Source organism: Phyllostomus discolor, chromosome 3 (genome assembly GCF_004126475.2).
Source record: "Phyllostomus discolor isolate MPI-MPIP mPhyDis1 chromosome 3, mPhyDis1.pri.v3, whole genome shotgun sequence".
In the NCBI taxonomy this organism is placed as follows: Eukaryota; Metazoa; Chordata; class Mammalia; order Chiroptera; family Phyllostomidae; genus Phyllostomus; species Phyllostomus discolor.
Genome location: NC_040905.2, coordinates 105,779,829 through 105,797,087, shown reverse-complemented (window position 1 = coordinate 105,797,087; position 17,259 = coordinate 105,779,829).

Here is a 17,259-nt window from a genome sequence, read left to right as displayed (position 1 = left end):
GAAGTGGACCAGGAAGACTCAGGGCATTGTTAAAGCCCTGAATTTCAAGGTAAAAACAATAATATGAGCAATATCTAATGGTATAAAAGTAAAATTTAGACTTTCTCATCACCCCTCGCTACTTTCAGTCTCCCAGATACAACTACCATTGTCAGAGTTTTGTATTTTCCAGAAATACCCTATACATACACAAACACACATAAATCTGTATCTTCTTTACATAAATGGTACATAGGACGCACACCGTTTTCCATATAACCATAGCTCTAGGACAGCCCTTCATTTTGGTCCATAAACATGTCTTTTATTTTTTGTACGTAGCTGCACGGCCCTCCATTGTGTGAGTTTCTGTGACTCATTGACCATTTGCTGTGACTGGGCCTTTAGGCTGTTTCCTGTCTTTCGCTGCCACAGACACTGTTCAGTGAGTGTCCTTCCACATGCCTGTCTTTAAGTCAGGTTAATGGAGTCGCAGTTTCCACACAGCACAGTCACCCTCTCGGCTCACGGTCTCCCGAGTCTGACAGAGGAGCCTCCGCCACCCTCAGGAGGAGCGCATTCCCTCACTCTGCACTCTCCCCTGTGTCCCCAGCCCTGACAACCACCAGCCTCCTGGTCCCTCTGTCCCCAGAGAATGCCCTGTAAGTGGGATCCTGGAGATGTCCTTCGAGTGGGATCGAAGTCCTTCGAGCCTGGCCTCTCTCGTTTAGCATGACGCTAAATGCAAGCGGTGTCCTTCCTCACACGTTTCTGGGCACATCCAAGCACAGCTTCTGGAAGAAGTTACAGGGTGGAAGCACATGTGTATTTTTTCCTTGGATATATATTGTCTTGGAGGTTTCCCTCGTCCTGGGGGCCTCGAGACACACACTTGACAACTAGTATATTTCTACATGTATGTATATTGCCCTGAAGCTTTTCCTGCCCCATTGGTCTCTGAGGGGAGCAGCCAGGGTTTTCTCTGAATCCTGGCAATGGCTTTCAATTCGGACACTGAGGGACGTTAGTCGGGAGTGTCTCCTCCTGCTGTCTGCCTCTGCTGGGAACCGGTGCTGTGGGGGTGGGGGGGCTCAGATTGAACACCACAGCCGGCCTGCCGCACCAGCTACAGGGCTACTGCGGAGAGGAAGTAGGGCCTTAGAAAAAAAACAAAGACTGGCAAGATAAGTCCCTTGGTGACTTCCAGCAGGAACAGCTCCAAGCAGGCTGGAAGTATCTGTGGCCTCCCTTCCCTGGACTCCAGGTCGCCTGCTTGATTGATCTGGCAAAATGTGCAGGGACAAACCCCACTGACAGTCAGCCCTCCACAAAGTGAAACTGCCACCAGAGAAACTAGCCCACCTGCCTTTCAGCACTTTGGAGCCCTGGCTTGACTTTCCTGAGCAAGACGGGACTCCTGGAAGAAAAGAACAGATCTCAAAGTCCTGATGTTTGACTCTGCGTATGTTATTGTCAACAAAAGAAATGTCCAAACCGTAGAGAATTTTTATAAGATTTTATTTGTGCCAAACTGAAGAACACTGCTGGGAAGCAAGATCTCAAATGCTCCGAATAATAGCAGTTTTGCAGTTTCTTTTGTACAGTTGTAATTAAGGAGGAAAGGGAAGGAAGATTACATGAAGGTGGGAGAAAGAGAGGTGGGGATCAGATTACAGGATAGTTAGCAACGTTATGTGCTCTCTTGAAGGTGGTTACACTTCAGAGGGGTCTGAAAAAGAGGATGACTCTGGCATCCCAAACGTGCATTAACCTAGGTGCCCAAGAACAACGGGCAGGGCTGGCTTAAGGCAAAGGTAAACCTTTCACTAAGAAGTTATAGGCCTGGGGAGTGACTACCCACCGTGACCTGCCCAGTTATAAATGTGTGATCAGATGACTCTGTGAGGTAACTTTCAGTTAGGTTTATTGCAGCACCCTATAATATATGGATTTTTTACACACATATAGTATATACACACATGTGTACATTCATATATGTATATATATGACTCATGCATTTTTTCTGGCTCTGAAGACAAAGAAGAATCTATGTCATGTGAGGGGTGGAAAGTTGGCAAGGGGTTTGATTACAAATGAATCTGTTTTCCCAGGCTTGTTAAGTACTTGCCCTCCTACTTCCACCTGTGGACAGCAATGTCAGTCGCAAGGCCCTGACCGTGGGTTGAGGGGCTCCAGTGGCAGGAAGGATGCACTTGGGGACATCTGATCGGTGTTGCTCGGGCAAAGGTGGCCTTTCCCCCAAGTGCCATCACAGCTGCGCACCCCTCCCGGCCTGGACAGTGATGGCAACCGTGCTGCCCTTGGACAGGAGTTTCAAGAATCAAGTGAGGGCACAGCAAGGTACTTAGTGCGTAGTAGGTGTTAGGCAATTGTTATCGGTATCAGTATCATCATCATTATTATTATTATACCACACTTCACCACATCCTTTTATTTTTATCCTTTGATAATGTCAGGAGTTGGGCATTAGTCACACCTTCATTTTATGGTGGGTAAACTGTGGCTCAGAGAGGTGAACTCATTTCCCCAGGGGCACACAGCTGGTGTCCAGAAATGGCTCAGGCAGCACCCTCTCTGTTTCCCGGGGGAGAGGGAGGACAACCAGATAAAAATCCAGCTCCTCCAGTGGAGTTGGCAGGGGGCTCAGAGAAGAGCTCAGTGAAGTCAGGTTTCTCTTTTACCTGCAACATTATAAAGAATTTCAAAAATGCAGTGGTTTTCAAACACATTCTCTGACATGGAAGGTTGTCTTCAAATAAACTCCCCCACAGGAGCAGGGCACGTGGCACAAAGAGCCCTGGGGTGCTCAGGCTGCGGGGAGTGGAGGTGAGCTCCGGGGAGCTCAGTGGAAGCCCTGATTTGGTTCGCCCCCCTCCAGCCGTTTCATAAATGAAGGCCACCTAGTCAAGAAGTGGAAAAGCCAGATTCCATGTCCAGGCTTTCTGAAGTCAGACTAATCATTAGAGCAATAATGGGATTATTATAGCAATCAAAAAGCATTCTATTAAACCTGGAATCCTGCTGGTGGTGAGTGTATGACTTTCCTACAGCTGCTGTCACAAATCGCCACAAAGTTTGTGACTTAAAACAACACAAACTTCTCAGAGCCATAAGGGGCTCAAATCAAGGTATGGGCTGGGCTGGTTCTTCATGGAGACTCCAGCGGAGGATCCCTTTCCTGGCCTTTCCAGCTTCCAGAGGCTGCTGGCCCCTCTGGCTCGAGGCCCCTCCCTCCGTCTGCAGCCTAGCAGTGTAGCATCGTCTCTCCCCTCTGACCCTCCTGCCTCCCTCTTACAAGACCCTCTGACCATATTAGACCCACCCAGGTAATCCAGGAGAATCACCCCTTCTGGAGATTCTCAATCTAATCACATCTGTAAAGTCTTCTTTGACATGTGAAGCAACATACCACAGCTTCCAGACATTAGGGTGTAAACATCTTCAGGGTACCACCATTCTTTCCACCACAGTAAGCAATAGGAAAGGATGCTGGGTGATAAAAAGTCAGGCAAAAGTGATGTGCTGACGAGTGTCCACACTGAGAAGGACTCGGACCTGAGGGGGCAGGTTGAAGCATCTCCTAAACCACTGCTGTTCCCAAGGTCTCATCAATTTCTAACGCATTTAAATCTTAAAAAACAATTCTCTGTATCACCCAAACTTAAGTTCCCACTGCATTCTCCTACCTGTGCCTCTCGTTTGTTCCTGTGCCCTCACATGGCCTGGAGAGCGTGCTAAAAGGCCAGGGCTGGTTGACTAGGGCTAGGACTGCCCAGAGATGTTTTCCTTACAAGCTCCCAGGTGAGACTGGTCCACACATACCTGGAGTAGCGGAAGCCCTGAAATAAATTCTATGAGAGAAGGGACCTTATTTGATTTTGCTCGTCATTGTATCCACAGTACTTACTTGGGTACCTGGAACACAGTAGGTGCACAGTTTGGGTTTGCCGAATGAATGAAAGAAATGGGTGGATGATGGATGGACAGGTGGGTGGATGGATAGATAGATGGATGGATAGGTGCATGTATGGATGGATGGGTGAGTGAGTAGAACGTGAGTATGTGAATAAATGAAGTGATAGAACTTCAGATGCCATTAAATGAGAAAAATAAATTGAAAACAATTGGCCACAGCTCAACCAAAAAAGAATAGTAAGACCTGAAAACTCTGTCCAGAAGACTAAAGGAATCAACTTCTAAAAATTTAGAGAGTGAAAATACTAAAAGTAAGGCCCTTTGAGTATGTAATCTTTGTATTTGTCAATTCTATCAAAACTAAAACACTAACCAGGAGCACAACCCTTCTGGAAAATTGAGGTATAGAGGGGAAGATGTCAATGAAATCACCCACTCTGTGTGTTGTCAGGCACATCACTGTTTGGAGATCCTACTAAAAGATTTTTTCAGTCTCTTTTACACCATGCCCATAGAAAACTCGTTCTCTTCTGAAACATCTGTGGGGAGTGGAGTAGGGGAGGCTGAGGAGAGGGGAGACCTGACTGACCCCACCCCGCCCCCCACAAGGAGTTCCCCCCCTACCCGCCCCCCCAGCCCCTCGCCCAGGATTGCATTGGCTCTATTTTATTGCGATCTCTCCTCCACTCTGCTGCTTGGGCGGCCTGGCCTCCATGGGCTGTGAAGGGGCAGCTCCCGTCAGTGAATTTAATGCAAAACCCTCTGTGTGCAGAAGAAAGGTGACGGCTAGGGCCGCACTGTCTGGCGCAGCTTCCTCGAGCCAGGCAGCAAGCACTCCTTGGGTGACCCCTATGGGTCGGCAGGGATCTTTCACCTGTGCTTTCCTCGCAGCCACAATTCCTCGCAGCCACAATTCCTCGCAGCCAGTCAGTGTTCAGAAAACCAGCAAAATAGGGACCCACACAGGGAAAACAGAGAAAATCCAGAAAGAAGCTGCTTTGAATTCAGCATCCACCTAGGTATGTATCATTTAGAAACAAAAACTGTTTTTCATAATTAAGCATTTTATTTTTCACTTTGAATTTCCAAAGGTGTCTTTCTGGTGCTTAGAGCACTGGCCCTGGCTGGTGTCCAGTGACCCAGCAAAGTTTCTGGAAATGTCCCTGCACATACACACATACACTGTGCTGAACCGCGTGCGTGTACGTGTTCATTTCCATATTGATGGCAACAGGGACATAAGGTTATGACGGACAGTCATCCCTGAGAGATGGAGAACAAAGGAGGTGAGAGTCCTTGGCACAGGGGTGCATCTCTTCTGGAGTTAAGGAGACAGAGCCGGGGGTGGGACACCAATGTGGCTAGAGTCCAAAGGACAGAGTGGGGAAAAGGAAGAGCTGCCCAGGGAAAGCTCTGGAGGTTTGCAGAGGGGTCCTTGGGTTTTCAGCTGAGCAAGATCAGTGCCTGCATGCGACAGAACAGCCCTGTGCAGGGGAAAGAACAACCCAAAAGAATTAGAGGGAACAATCCCCAGAGCTCCCATGGGGCTGGGAATAGTTTCCTGTCCCGCCAACCACAGTAGGGAAAGTCACGATTTGTGCAGAACCAAGTCAAACACCTGGAAGGGTCCTGCCTAACAAAGTTGAAAAGCAAAACCCCAACAGATGAAAATGTTTCTAGTTGCCCTGGCTGATGTGGCTCAGTGGATTGAGTGCGGGCCTGTGAACCAAAGGGTTACAGGTTCAATTCCCAGTCACAGGACAAGCCTGGGTTGCAGACCAGGTCCCCAGTAGGGCGTGCATGTGAGAGGCAACCACACAATTAATGTTTCTCTCCCTTTCTTTCTATTTTCCTTCCCCTCTCTCTAAAAATAAATAAAAAATATTTTTAAAAATGTGTCTAGTCAATTAGCTGTGCCCCAGGAAAAAATATTTTTAAAATGTGTAAAAATACAAAATTTTTCATCAGTCAAAAGGTAAAATTCACAATGTCTGGCATCCAATAATAATTTATTGGTCTTGCAAAGGAGCAGGAGAATATGACCTGTGGTGGACAGAGGCAGAGAATCAATCAACTGAAATCAAACCAGAAATGACAGATAATTGAATTGGTAGACAAGGATATCTAAAGTTATTATAACTGCATCCTATGTGTTCAAGAAGCTAGAAGAAATATTGGACACATCCAATGGAGACATGAAAAACATTTTTAAAAAGAAAAAACCTGAATTGAATTTGCAGAGACAAAAACTACAATGTCTGAAATGAAAACTACACAAGATGAGGTTAAAGGCATGCTTTAGTCAGCCCAGGCTGCCCAAGAAAACACCACAGCCTGGGTGCCTAACCAACGACAGAAAGTCATTGCTCACAGTTCTGGAAACTGGAAGTCCAAGGTTGGGATTCCAGCACAGTTGGGTTCTGGTGAGCTCCCTCTTCCTGGCTTATAAATGGCACCTTCTCTTTGTGTCCTCATCTGGCCTTTCTGAGTATGGGGACACTAATCCCATCATAAGACACCCCCTTCATGACATCATCTAACCCTAATACCTCCTAAGACTCCCACTTCCAAACACCATCATATTGGGTGGGGGTTAGGGCGTCAACATATGGATGCGGGGCTGGAGGAACACAAACATTCAGTCCATTATATAGCAGAGTACGTAGTGCAAAAGAAAAATGCTGAAAAATAATTATAAAATATTGCTGAATAAGTTTAAAAGTGTTAGCAGCAATGACGGCTTCTGGTTCTTGAACTGGGCAAAAACAGAGTTCAGAACCAAGAACTCTAGCACAAGAGGGAGTTTATTTAGCGTGCAAACTTAATACACTCAAAGACAAGATTCAAGCGAGCTGCTCAGAGAGATAGATGCCTTGCCCTTTAGAAAGTCACAGAGGCAGAAAAGTGAGCCAGCTGGGATGTGTGGACTCAGGAAACAAGTTACAGATGCTAAATAAGGGCCCTTGGAGACTGGCTCAGGAGGTCAGCTGAGATGAGCTGCCACTTCCTGCTGCTTCCCTGGTCGCAAGTCTCCTGGGAACCTTTAGAGCTTTGGGGGAAGAAAACAAAACTACACACCCGAGGAAAGGGCACGGGAAAGGTGTAGGCGTGCTCCAGGACGAATGGGCTCTGGGTCCTTTGTCTTAAGAGTTTTTATTTGCTTTCTAAAGGTTGGAATTTTAGGGAAGGTCTGAGAGGATCTCAATAGAATATTCACCAGCTTTCCAGGTGTGTCTTTTAATATGCAGATGCATCAAAATGATCAAAGAGTCAGGGTCATGGTCTCTACTGATTGGTTGGCACTAGGGTAGGGGGTCATTAGTCCTTGCAGCCGGTCCTGAGGTAGCCGTGTGTCACTTTGTCTGGTTTTGCTGCTTTTCTGGGCCTGGAGCTGAAACACAACTGAGGTCTAGGTGTCACCTGTAGTTCACAGGTGGCAAACAGAAGGCCTGTGGGCCAAATCCAGACCTCCACCTTGTTTTATCCAGCAGCAGCGCTGAGTTAAGGACTCTCACTTAACTGTTAAGGAGTAGTTACATTTATACAGTCCTAAAATTACATTGAGCCCTTTGAAGGCTGATGTGGCCCCCAGTGAAAATGAGTTTGACAGCCCTGCCCTAGTTTGACCAAAACTCTGTCTCTGTGGTCAACGGACCCAAGGCTCTCTTTCTAAGATTATTCGATGTGGGTCAGAACCTCTTTGTCCTGAGGGTTTCATGCTTAAGGGAGTGGTCAAGCAAGGGAGAAGGAGGCAGGGAGGCAGGGTGCTCGATGAGGCTAGCTTGAATCAGCTATTTGTCTCAGTTTCCCCACTCCACTTGCCCAGGGGTTTTCCTGGCTTCTTATTTTCCTCTCTCAAAAGGACCTAAATAGAGAGATGTATCATGTGTGTGAACTGGAAGATTCAATATTGTTAAGGAGTCAGTTCTTCCCAAATCGAAAGTTAGATTCAATACAAACCAAATCAAAATCCCAACAGGCCTTTTTTGGGAGTAGAAATTAGTAAACTGACTCTAAAATTCATGTGACAATCCAAAGGATCTAGAATAGCCAAAAACAACTTTGAAAAGAAAAACAAAATTGTAGGACTTAGATGTTCTGACTTCAAGACTTATTATAAAGCTATAGCATAGTATTGGCATAGAGATAGACAAAGATCAATGGAACAGAATAAAATCCATAAATATATCCACATATTCATGGTCAGTTGATTTCCAGCTAAAGGGTGAAGTTAATTCTGTGGAGAAAGAATAGTCTTTTCTACAAAAGGTGCTGGAACAGTTGAATATCCATACATAAAAAATGAATTTCAACCCACACTTTGCATCATATGCAAAAATTACATATAAAAATTAACTCCAAATGGGCCATAGACCTACATGTAAGTCTAAAACTATAAACATTCTAAAAGGAAAAATAGGAGAAAATCTTTATTAGGCAAAGATTTCTTTGTGTTCAGTAAAGATTTAGATATGATGTCAAAAATACAATACATAAAAAATTGATAAACTGGACCTCATCAAAATTAAAAATAGCTCTTCAAAACACACTTTTAAGAGGATGAAAAGTCAAAACATAGACTACAATAATATATTTACTAAACCTATAATTGATAAAGGAATTGTATCCAAAATACTTATAGTACTTTTATTTTTTTTAAAGATTTTAATTTATTTTTAGACAGGAGAAGGGAGGGAGAAAGAGAGGGAGAGAAACACCAATGTGTGGTTACCTATTGCACGGCCCCTACTGGGGACCTGGCCCAACAACCCAGGCATGTGTTCTGACTGGGAATCGATCCAGTGACCCTTTGGTTCAAAGCCCATGTTCAATCCACTGAGCCACACCAGCCAGGGCTATAGTATTTTCAAAATTCAGTTATAAAACAACCAAAAAAATGTTTTAATGGGCTTAAGATTTGAAGAGACATTTCACCAAGAAGACATGCTGACTGGCAAATGAACCCATGAGAAGATGTTCAACATAATTATTCACTAGGAAATACAAATAATTAAAACCACAATAAGATACTACTATGCACCTCTTAGATTGTCAAAAATAAAAAATAAAAACTGGGGCCATACCCACTGTTGGCGAGAATATGGAGCAACTAAAATCCACACACATAGCAGGTGGGCGTGTGCAACCACTGTGGCGAACAGCTGGGCAGTTTCCCACCATTTCACCATTTCACTCCGATGTATTTGCTCCACAGAAGTGAAAGTACATGTCATTACAAAGACTTATACAACAGTGTTCATAGCAACTTTATTTGTTACATGCACAAACTGGAAGCAATCCAGATGTCCACCTACATGTGAATGGATAAACAAGTTGTGGTGTAATCTGACAATGAAACACTACATAGCAACCAGGAAAAAAAGACCTACACACACGCAACAAACATGGATGAATCTAAAATAAATATGCTGAGTGAATGAAGCCAGACCAAAAAGAGGACGTATTTACTGTAGGATTCCATTTGTGTAAAATCCTAGGCAGCCCAGACTAAGCTACAAAGATGGAAAAGAGATCGGCGATTGCCTGAGAATGGGGGGAGGAGCAGGTCTGCCGAAGGTCATGAGGAAACTCTGGGGGTTGACTCACGTGCTCACCCCTTAACTGTGGTGATGGTTTCTATAAAACTTTTCTAGAATTAAACTAATAATTGAGAACACATACAGGGCTCAAATGTGCCAGGCACTTTTAAAAAAACTATTTTATTCATATTAACTTACTTAATCCTCCCAACAATAACCCTCTGAGGTACTTAATATTATTATTGCCATTTTATAGAGGAGGGAACTGAGGCATGAAGAAAAGATGGAAAGCTGGTAAATGGGGATCTGGAACTTGAATGTAGACACCTGGCATTCAAAAATGCAAGTTCTTAACCAACGCAGAAGTCAGTTTCTCCATATACAAGGGGGGAGGGGGGCAAAAGCCAGGAATTATCTCCTGGAGGGTGGGCCCCTTACAGTACTAGCTTCCCCCACAAAGTGAGTGTTCTAGGAACCCATCTGTATCAGTGTGTCAGCTGGTGGTGTTGTGAGAGGCTGCATTCTGCTTCAATGAATTTTCTTTGAAGACTCTCAATGCATTTGTCCATTTCATGACAGGTGATTTAGGAGCACATCTGCCTGCACTGCACTAAGTGTTCAGCAATTTTTGACCCAAAACAGCAGGATCCCCATGCCCCACTCTTCCTATTCACCCAATCTTACCCCAAGCAACTTTATTTTGTTTCCCCAAGTGAAAAAAGTCCTCAAAGGGGAATATTTTGCCAATGTGGAAGAAATGAAACCAAAAACCACAGGAGCACTAAAAGGCATCAAAATTGATAACTTTAAAAACTGTTTTGAGCAGTGCAAAAATCTCTGTGGGTGTAGTGCATCAAATGGAGAGTACTTTGAAGGTGACTGATGTTTAAACATGTAAGCATAAATACACAATTTTTAATAAATAAATTCTGGGTTTGGGGGGGTTCCCCCTCATAATAATAAATCTGAACCTTATATCCCATCTCAGTTACATATTAAGTGCCTGTGGTGTATATTGATAGCCCTTTGTTAGATATTTTTGCTGGGTACCGGGAACAGGTAAAAACTTTCAGCCCATTTTTTTTTTTCCCATTTCCTGACTATTTTCCTCATTGATAGGGGAAGATCGCCATCTGGTGGTAAAATGCAAAACCACAGGCCCCTCCGGTGCACTTAGTTTTCACCAACCATCTCCATATGTTTAAAATGCCCCTGTCCTGCTGAATCAGTATCTAAATTCTTAACTAGTTTTGAAACCAGAGGGCAACCGAGTTTGGGGCTCGTGCTGCCTGTCACCACTCAACCAAAAAGCAGAGACAAGGATTGGATTATAATTGTGCTTTTATTAATATCAGAGGCCAGCAATCTGAAGAGGTGGTGGGTAAAAACCCTAACATCCACGTTCCCTTAACCTTTCATGAACAAGTTTATATAAAGGAAATATGGGGATTTGGGAGGGGGAATTTCTGAGGGGAGTGCAGACAGGCCGTTTCCCTTGGGAGTAAGGGGGTGGGGCGAGCTGAAAGGAGAGCCTCACTCACAGCTTCTTCCCAGGCTGCTCCCTTTGCCCTGGCGTTTGCTCTCCATTTGCATCAGCATTCCTCTCTTCCTGACACCTGTGGTTTATGGCCGGAGAAGCGAAGTATTCTCTGGTTAGGGAGGAGGGGCATAAACCATTTGCTCTCAAGTGTCCTTGGTTAGGGAAGATAAGGTCTTGCTATTCACCAGCGGGCTGTAAGTTCTTCAAACTCTTTGGCCCTGTTTGATTTCCTTGTCTCATTTTCCCCATTCTGCTTGCCCAGGAATCTTTCTAGCTTCTTACTTCCTATCTCAGTTTGACCCAAGCACTAGTCTTGTTTCCCCCACTATATCTGCCATGTGACTTGAGGCAACTTTCTCTGCGAAGGCCTCGGTCCCCCATCTGTAAGTGACCACGCAGGAGCTCATCTCCACAGCTGTCATCTACAGCCCTGCAAACTGCACAGGCAGACCTTCATCTTCTTGCTCTTTGTTTTATAGCTCTTTACAGGTGTTACATTTTTCACAACGTGAAGGCAAAAATGATCATGACTAGGTTTATTGCAGTACTTGCTTTATTACAGTGTTCTGAAATGGAACCTGCGATATCTCCAAGCTATGCCTAGACTGGAGCTTTGCTCTCTGAATGGTCTGTGCTTGGTGCTTTGCAGGAGTTAAATTATTTTATCTCTACAGCAACCTCACAGGACAAATGCTTTATTATCCCCATTTTAAGATGAACAAAAAAGAGGCTGGAGACATGAAGGGACTTGCCCAATATTTTCATAGCAGGGAGCAGCCATAACCCCCCCCCAAAGAGGGATTTGTAATCGGGTCCACAACTTGGGGTGTCCAGGAAATATAAAAAATATAGGATGTCCTCACCCCCACAAATCTGAACTGGGGGATGGGACATATGGAGCAGAGCCATTGAGAGTTATTTTGCATATCAGCAGTTTTGTAAATAAACACAAGAATGGTCATTTAACATATCAATAACTTTTGACTGGTTTCATAGATATGTTAAGTAGCTGTGGCCAAGCCTTGAGTCAGAGAGTGACTTTGACCCCAGGATGTAACTGGGAAGCAACTCCCCCTGGTTACAGCACTTGGAGGCAGTTCCCTCCATGCCACAGGGCCACGCCTGCCTGGACTTACTATGGCAGCCCAGAAAAGCTGGAAAAATACAGGAATGCTGGCAGATGTAGCCGATGGTGGGAGGAGTCGGAAATAGGGATGCAGAGAAAGATTCACGCTGGGATTTGAATCCAAGCGCGGCAGCCATGCAGGTCAGAACCATGTGGTCTTGAGGTTGGGGGAAAACACGTGGTTTGTGGTTAGGTGTGGAACCACATGTTTTGGGGGGAACCACACAGTTAGGGGGTTCCCTTTGCCATATAACTCAGGAAGCTGGAAAGTGAGATGTAGCAGTGATGCAGAGCTCTCTCTTAGCAGTCTGGAAGAATGCAGGAGAGATATTGCAGGAAGGAAAGGGGTGAAAGGACTCTTGCTGGTGGGCCATGAGAAGGTGCCATGCAGTTTCAGATTAACAACTCGGGATCCCAGCAACACAGCTGATGGTGCTGGGAACCACGGGAGGCCTACAGCTGAGCAGCACAGATTTCTGGAAGGAACTGGGAGAAGTTCGCTGTGGACTTCTCTTCTTTTTCTTCTGGAGGACAGTACTTCTGACTGGCATGTGCTGAGACTGGCCTGACTGGGTGAAGTGGGGAAGGAAGGGCTGTGTGTTTGTGAGTGTTTTAAGGGACTCTGGGATTTTAACAAAGACATTAAGTCATTACTCTAAGCCTGTATAACTTTTGAATAAATAATTCCATTTCACCAAACTCTGGCATTGAGAGCCATAATTTCCTGACAGCAGGCAAGATGCACCTAGTACAGGGGGACCCCAGGAGGGAGGGTCCATTCAGTAACAGTACCTTGTCCCCCACATAGGTCCATTCTGCAACATTTTCAGCTCATAATGGTTGGTTGGAGTTAGGATGTGAACATGAGTCATGTGATTAGAATGTCCTGGGACGTGGAGGACCTGAGCCACCACCTGTGCTGAAACAATGAGGGTATGTGTCACAGGCTCTGTACCTGCCCACAAGGCTCCCTCTTATCAGAGGCAACTGGGGCATGGCTGCCAGCATCCTGCTGGAAACCGGTTGAGCCCCACTGCCCTCTCCCCTCTCCCTGGAGCATTCTCCAGAAACAAAGCCCATAACCCCAGGGCTTTTTGTTGCCAAATCAGTCATTCCTGACCAGAGGACATTGTTGTTTCACAAACACCTACACCCTGAACATCTGGAAGAGACCAGCAAGGTGATTCATGCTCCTGGGGGTCTGCTCCACGTCCTTAAAAACCCCTCTACCCCCTTCCCCTGGGGATGCAGCCTGTTCAGGCTCAGCCTGCCCAATTGCAGTGTCTCCCCTCTGAAGAAAGCTCTTAATTGGACTTTTCTGGCTCCGGGTCCTTTCTTAGCCACTTCAGCTACCTAACACAGAGAATGAGCTGTGAGAATGGTCAGTGACAGGGCTGTGAAGGAATTCACAAAGAGAAGAAAGTGTAGAGAATGAAGTTTTTATTCACTCTCCAAGAAAGGAGAGGGGTATGGTGTGGAGAGATGCACCAGTATTGAGGTGTGAAGCTTTGAGCTTTTATTGGGTTATAATTGGATTAAAAAAAAGTGGGGAGATTGCTGTTGTGTGGCCCCTGGGCTGTTGTAATGTGAGGCTGCAGTTTGTTCCAAAGTTATCTTCTGCCCCTGGCTGCAGGAAGCGGTTTCTGTTCTTGCTTCCCAGTAAGTTCCAGTCCTGGGGATGAGCTCGGAAGAGTAAAATGGCAGTCACCTTTAAAGGTCACAGGCCTGCTAGGCAAATGGTGTCACATAGCAAATGGGGCTGGCTTTGCCCTGTGGTAAGCTGTATAAACTATGTAATCACCCCTCACCCATTGCAACCATCTCCGCCGTGGAAGCTATAGTGCTGTCACTAGAACCCCCCAAAAGTTTTTAAACCATGCTGTGATGTTGTGACTTGTGAGAAATATATTTTTGGTCTTCTCCCCTCCATTCCTAGCACAGAGCCCCTAAAACCTCAGTAATTTCCTAAGCTTTAAGAGTGATAAATGTGTCTCTGTTACATTAATGAGTGACTTTTGGACCTCACTTAAGGGTGGGAACTGGTTCCCCTTGACAGCCAATCATGTGATTGAAAGGCTGGAATTTCAGTCTCACCCACCTCACCCCACCCTAACGTCCTGGGAGGAGAGGAGGCCTGGAGGCTGAATCAACCACCAGCGGCCAGTGATTTAATCAGCCCTGCCTTTGTAATGCAGCCTTCATAAAAACTCAAGGGACAGTCCGAGAGCTTCCAGGTTGGTGAACCTGTGGAGATGCTGGGAGGGGGAGATGCAGCCTGGAGAGGGCATGGAAGTGCCACACCCTTTCCCCATCTGGCTGCTCTTGAGTTACATACTTTTATAATAAACCAGTAATCTAGCAATTAAAATGTTTCTCCAAGTTCCCTAAGGGCACTCAAGTAAATTCAAACAGGGAAAAGGTCATGGGAAACTCTGGTTTACGGACAGTCCACCAGAAGCACAGGTAACAACCTGGACTTTAAACTGGTGCCTGAAGCACAAGGAGGAGGTCCTTGGAACCCCCAATTGATAGCTGGTAGGTCTGAAGCACAGGTGACAATGTGGTTTGCGATTGGTGTCTGAAGTCAGCGTAGGGAAGCAGTCATGTGGAATTTGGCACTATCTCTGGTACAGTGTCAGAACTGATTGCAGGACACTCAGCTGGGTTCCTTGGAGAGGTGGCTGAGGCAGGGAAAGCAGGGGGGAGCCTGGAACATCTTACTGTGTCAGAAAGCAACAAAGTGCTCTAAGAAGTTGGATTGGTGTTCAAAAGACAGGAGGTGGCTTGATGAGGCTTTGCTGGCCAAATTTGGTGTGTGTGGTGGCGGAACTGACCAGAAAAAATAATGGTAATGTACTAGTGTGGGGTCAGTGGACATGACCCTTCCTCCTCCCATGACTGAGGGCTGATCAGGGGCCCCTGGCCAGAAGGAATGTATTGTTTCGTAAATGGATTGTAATTTCCTCCTTATCACCTTTTGGGAGTGGCTTCCTGTCCTGTGGCTGCTTCTTGGCCTTTTCTTTATACTGAAGTAATGCAGTTTAGAGGCACGTGTAGGACACACACTTGCTTTGTCTGGGACCCCTTCAAACAAGTCTCAGGCTCAGAGGGGTGTGGTCCTGCTTCGCCAACCTGCCACCGTTGGTGGTCCCTGTAATGTAATAAAGGCAACGTCTATTCCACCCAGCCCTTGTGCATTTTTTTTTTTGGCTTATCCGAACAAACAGTTGAGGTTCCCAAGGCTTAACCCCCTGCATTACAACTATAAAACATAGAATTTTTTAAAAATCCATAAATTCACAGTGATTCTTAAAAAGGAGGTGGATGGTGAGCTCTTATTTACAGAGGCAATGTCAGTTAATAAAAGCGGATACGGATAATGATAGAGTTAGCAAAAAGCACACTTTTGCAAATACTGATATGAATGATTCAGGCAAGAATAATGTTAAAACCACTGAATAAAAGGTTGATGAACATATTCTCAACAAATCACTCCAGAGAGACTTCATTAATCACAAATGAAAAAGGATGGCATTCATTGGCAAAACAGGGCATACATCACCTTTACAGAGTAACCAAGGTTCACTTATCAGTTAAACAAGACACAGGCCCAAAATGGGGTCACTTATGCTAAGCCCCACATCACCAAACCAAGACTTAATTACAGTTTTGGTCTCTGGTTCTAGAGATGGAATCTTAAACCAGTCAATCAGAAATTACCTGGTCATCACTAATAAGGTACCTGCATAAAAGACCCCTGCCATTCCTTAAAGGAAAGTACCCTTGCCACAACCAATCCACTTTTGCTAGCATAACTTCCTTGTGCTGCTCCCTTCTGTCTTTCATTTTATACAGCTCCCCATATCTCCTTTCTGTCTGCTAAACAGGATGCTGCTTGATTAATTAATCATTAAATAAAGCTGTGAGCCCTGAGAAACGAACCACCTACTAAGAAGGGCTCTTGGTGGCTGAGCTCAAATTTTAAAAAACAGAGCCTAGCAGCTATTTCCACACAAGGGCCTCTTACACAAACGTACACTTCAGGGAGAAAGCACTGAACTACCTGCCTGCCTGCACTGAGTTTCTGCCATCTGAGCCAATTTATAAAGGAGTTCCTGGAATCCTATTTCAACCAATAGGACTGAGGTTTTCCTCTCCAGTTGGAGCCATCAACTGGTGCAGCTCTATTATGATTAATCAGATAGGGCCTTTGGACCAATCAAACCATGAGGATTCGGAGTCCTCATTTGCATGAGGACTGACCACCCAGGGAGCAGGTGCAGGTACTTCTGTCTACATGAGCTGGCTCTTCATTGGCTCTGGAAGTACACTTTCCATTTCCACCGAAAACTGCGTTTCCCCAGCGGAGCTAAAGCACTGAAGTTACCTCACTCTAGCAGAGCTGTCTAGCCAGAGAGGAGCCTGACTTCATGGCTACTTCATAGCTGAGCTGTTTTGCAATGAATAAAGTTTCTTTCATCACACCCAAAGTGCGGGTTCCCACTGGCACTGAGTTGGCACCAAAGACTATTAACTAACAAAGCCAGTAAGATCTTTAAAATTTACTCAGTTGAATTTTGTTTGTTCACACCAACAATTGGCATTATGTCCCTCCTGCTGTGAAACAAGTGCTGCATGTTACTCAAGTGTCTTCTGACAAAAATTCAACCTTAATCTAATCATGAGAGGTGGAGGGAATCGAAGATCATGGCTATTCCATAAAACGATTTGTCTGGAATACTCAAATTTATCAATCTCACGAAAGACAAAAAAAAAAATGTGGCCAGGAGAAGGAAGGGGAGAGAGCTGTTCTGGATTAAAACAGACTAAAGAGACAAACGAAGGGAAAGGCGCGACTCTGGACTTGGATCCTGTATAGGAGCATTTGGGACAATTGAGCAAATTGAATATAAAGTGTGTATCAGATAATTTTGCATCCAAGTTAAATCTCTAGGGTGTCAAAATCGTGTGGAGGTCACGTAAGATAACGCCTTTGTTCTCAAGAGATATGTATTTGGGTATTTAGGATAGAAGTCTGCAGCAGTTTCCAAGCAGATAATTAGAAAACAACCTCAACCTCCCTACCCAAGGTTCACGCGTGCGCATTGCTCTCTCCTGAGACAGCGCTACTCCAGGGT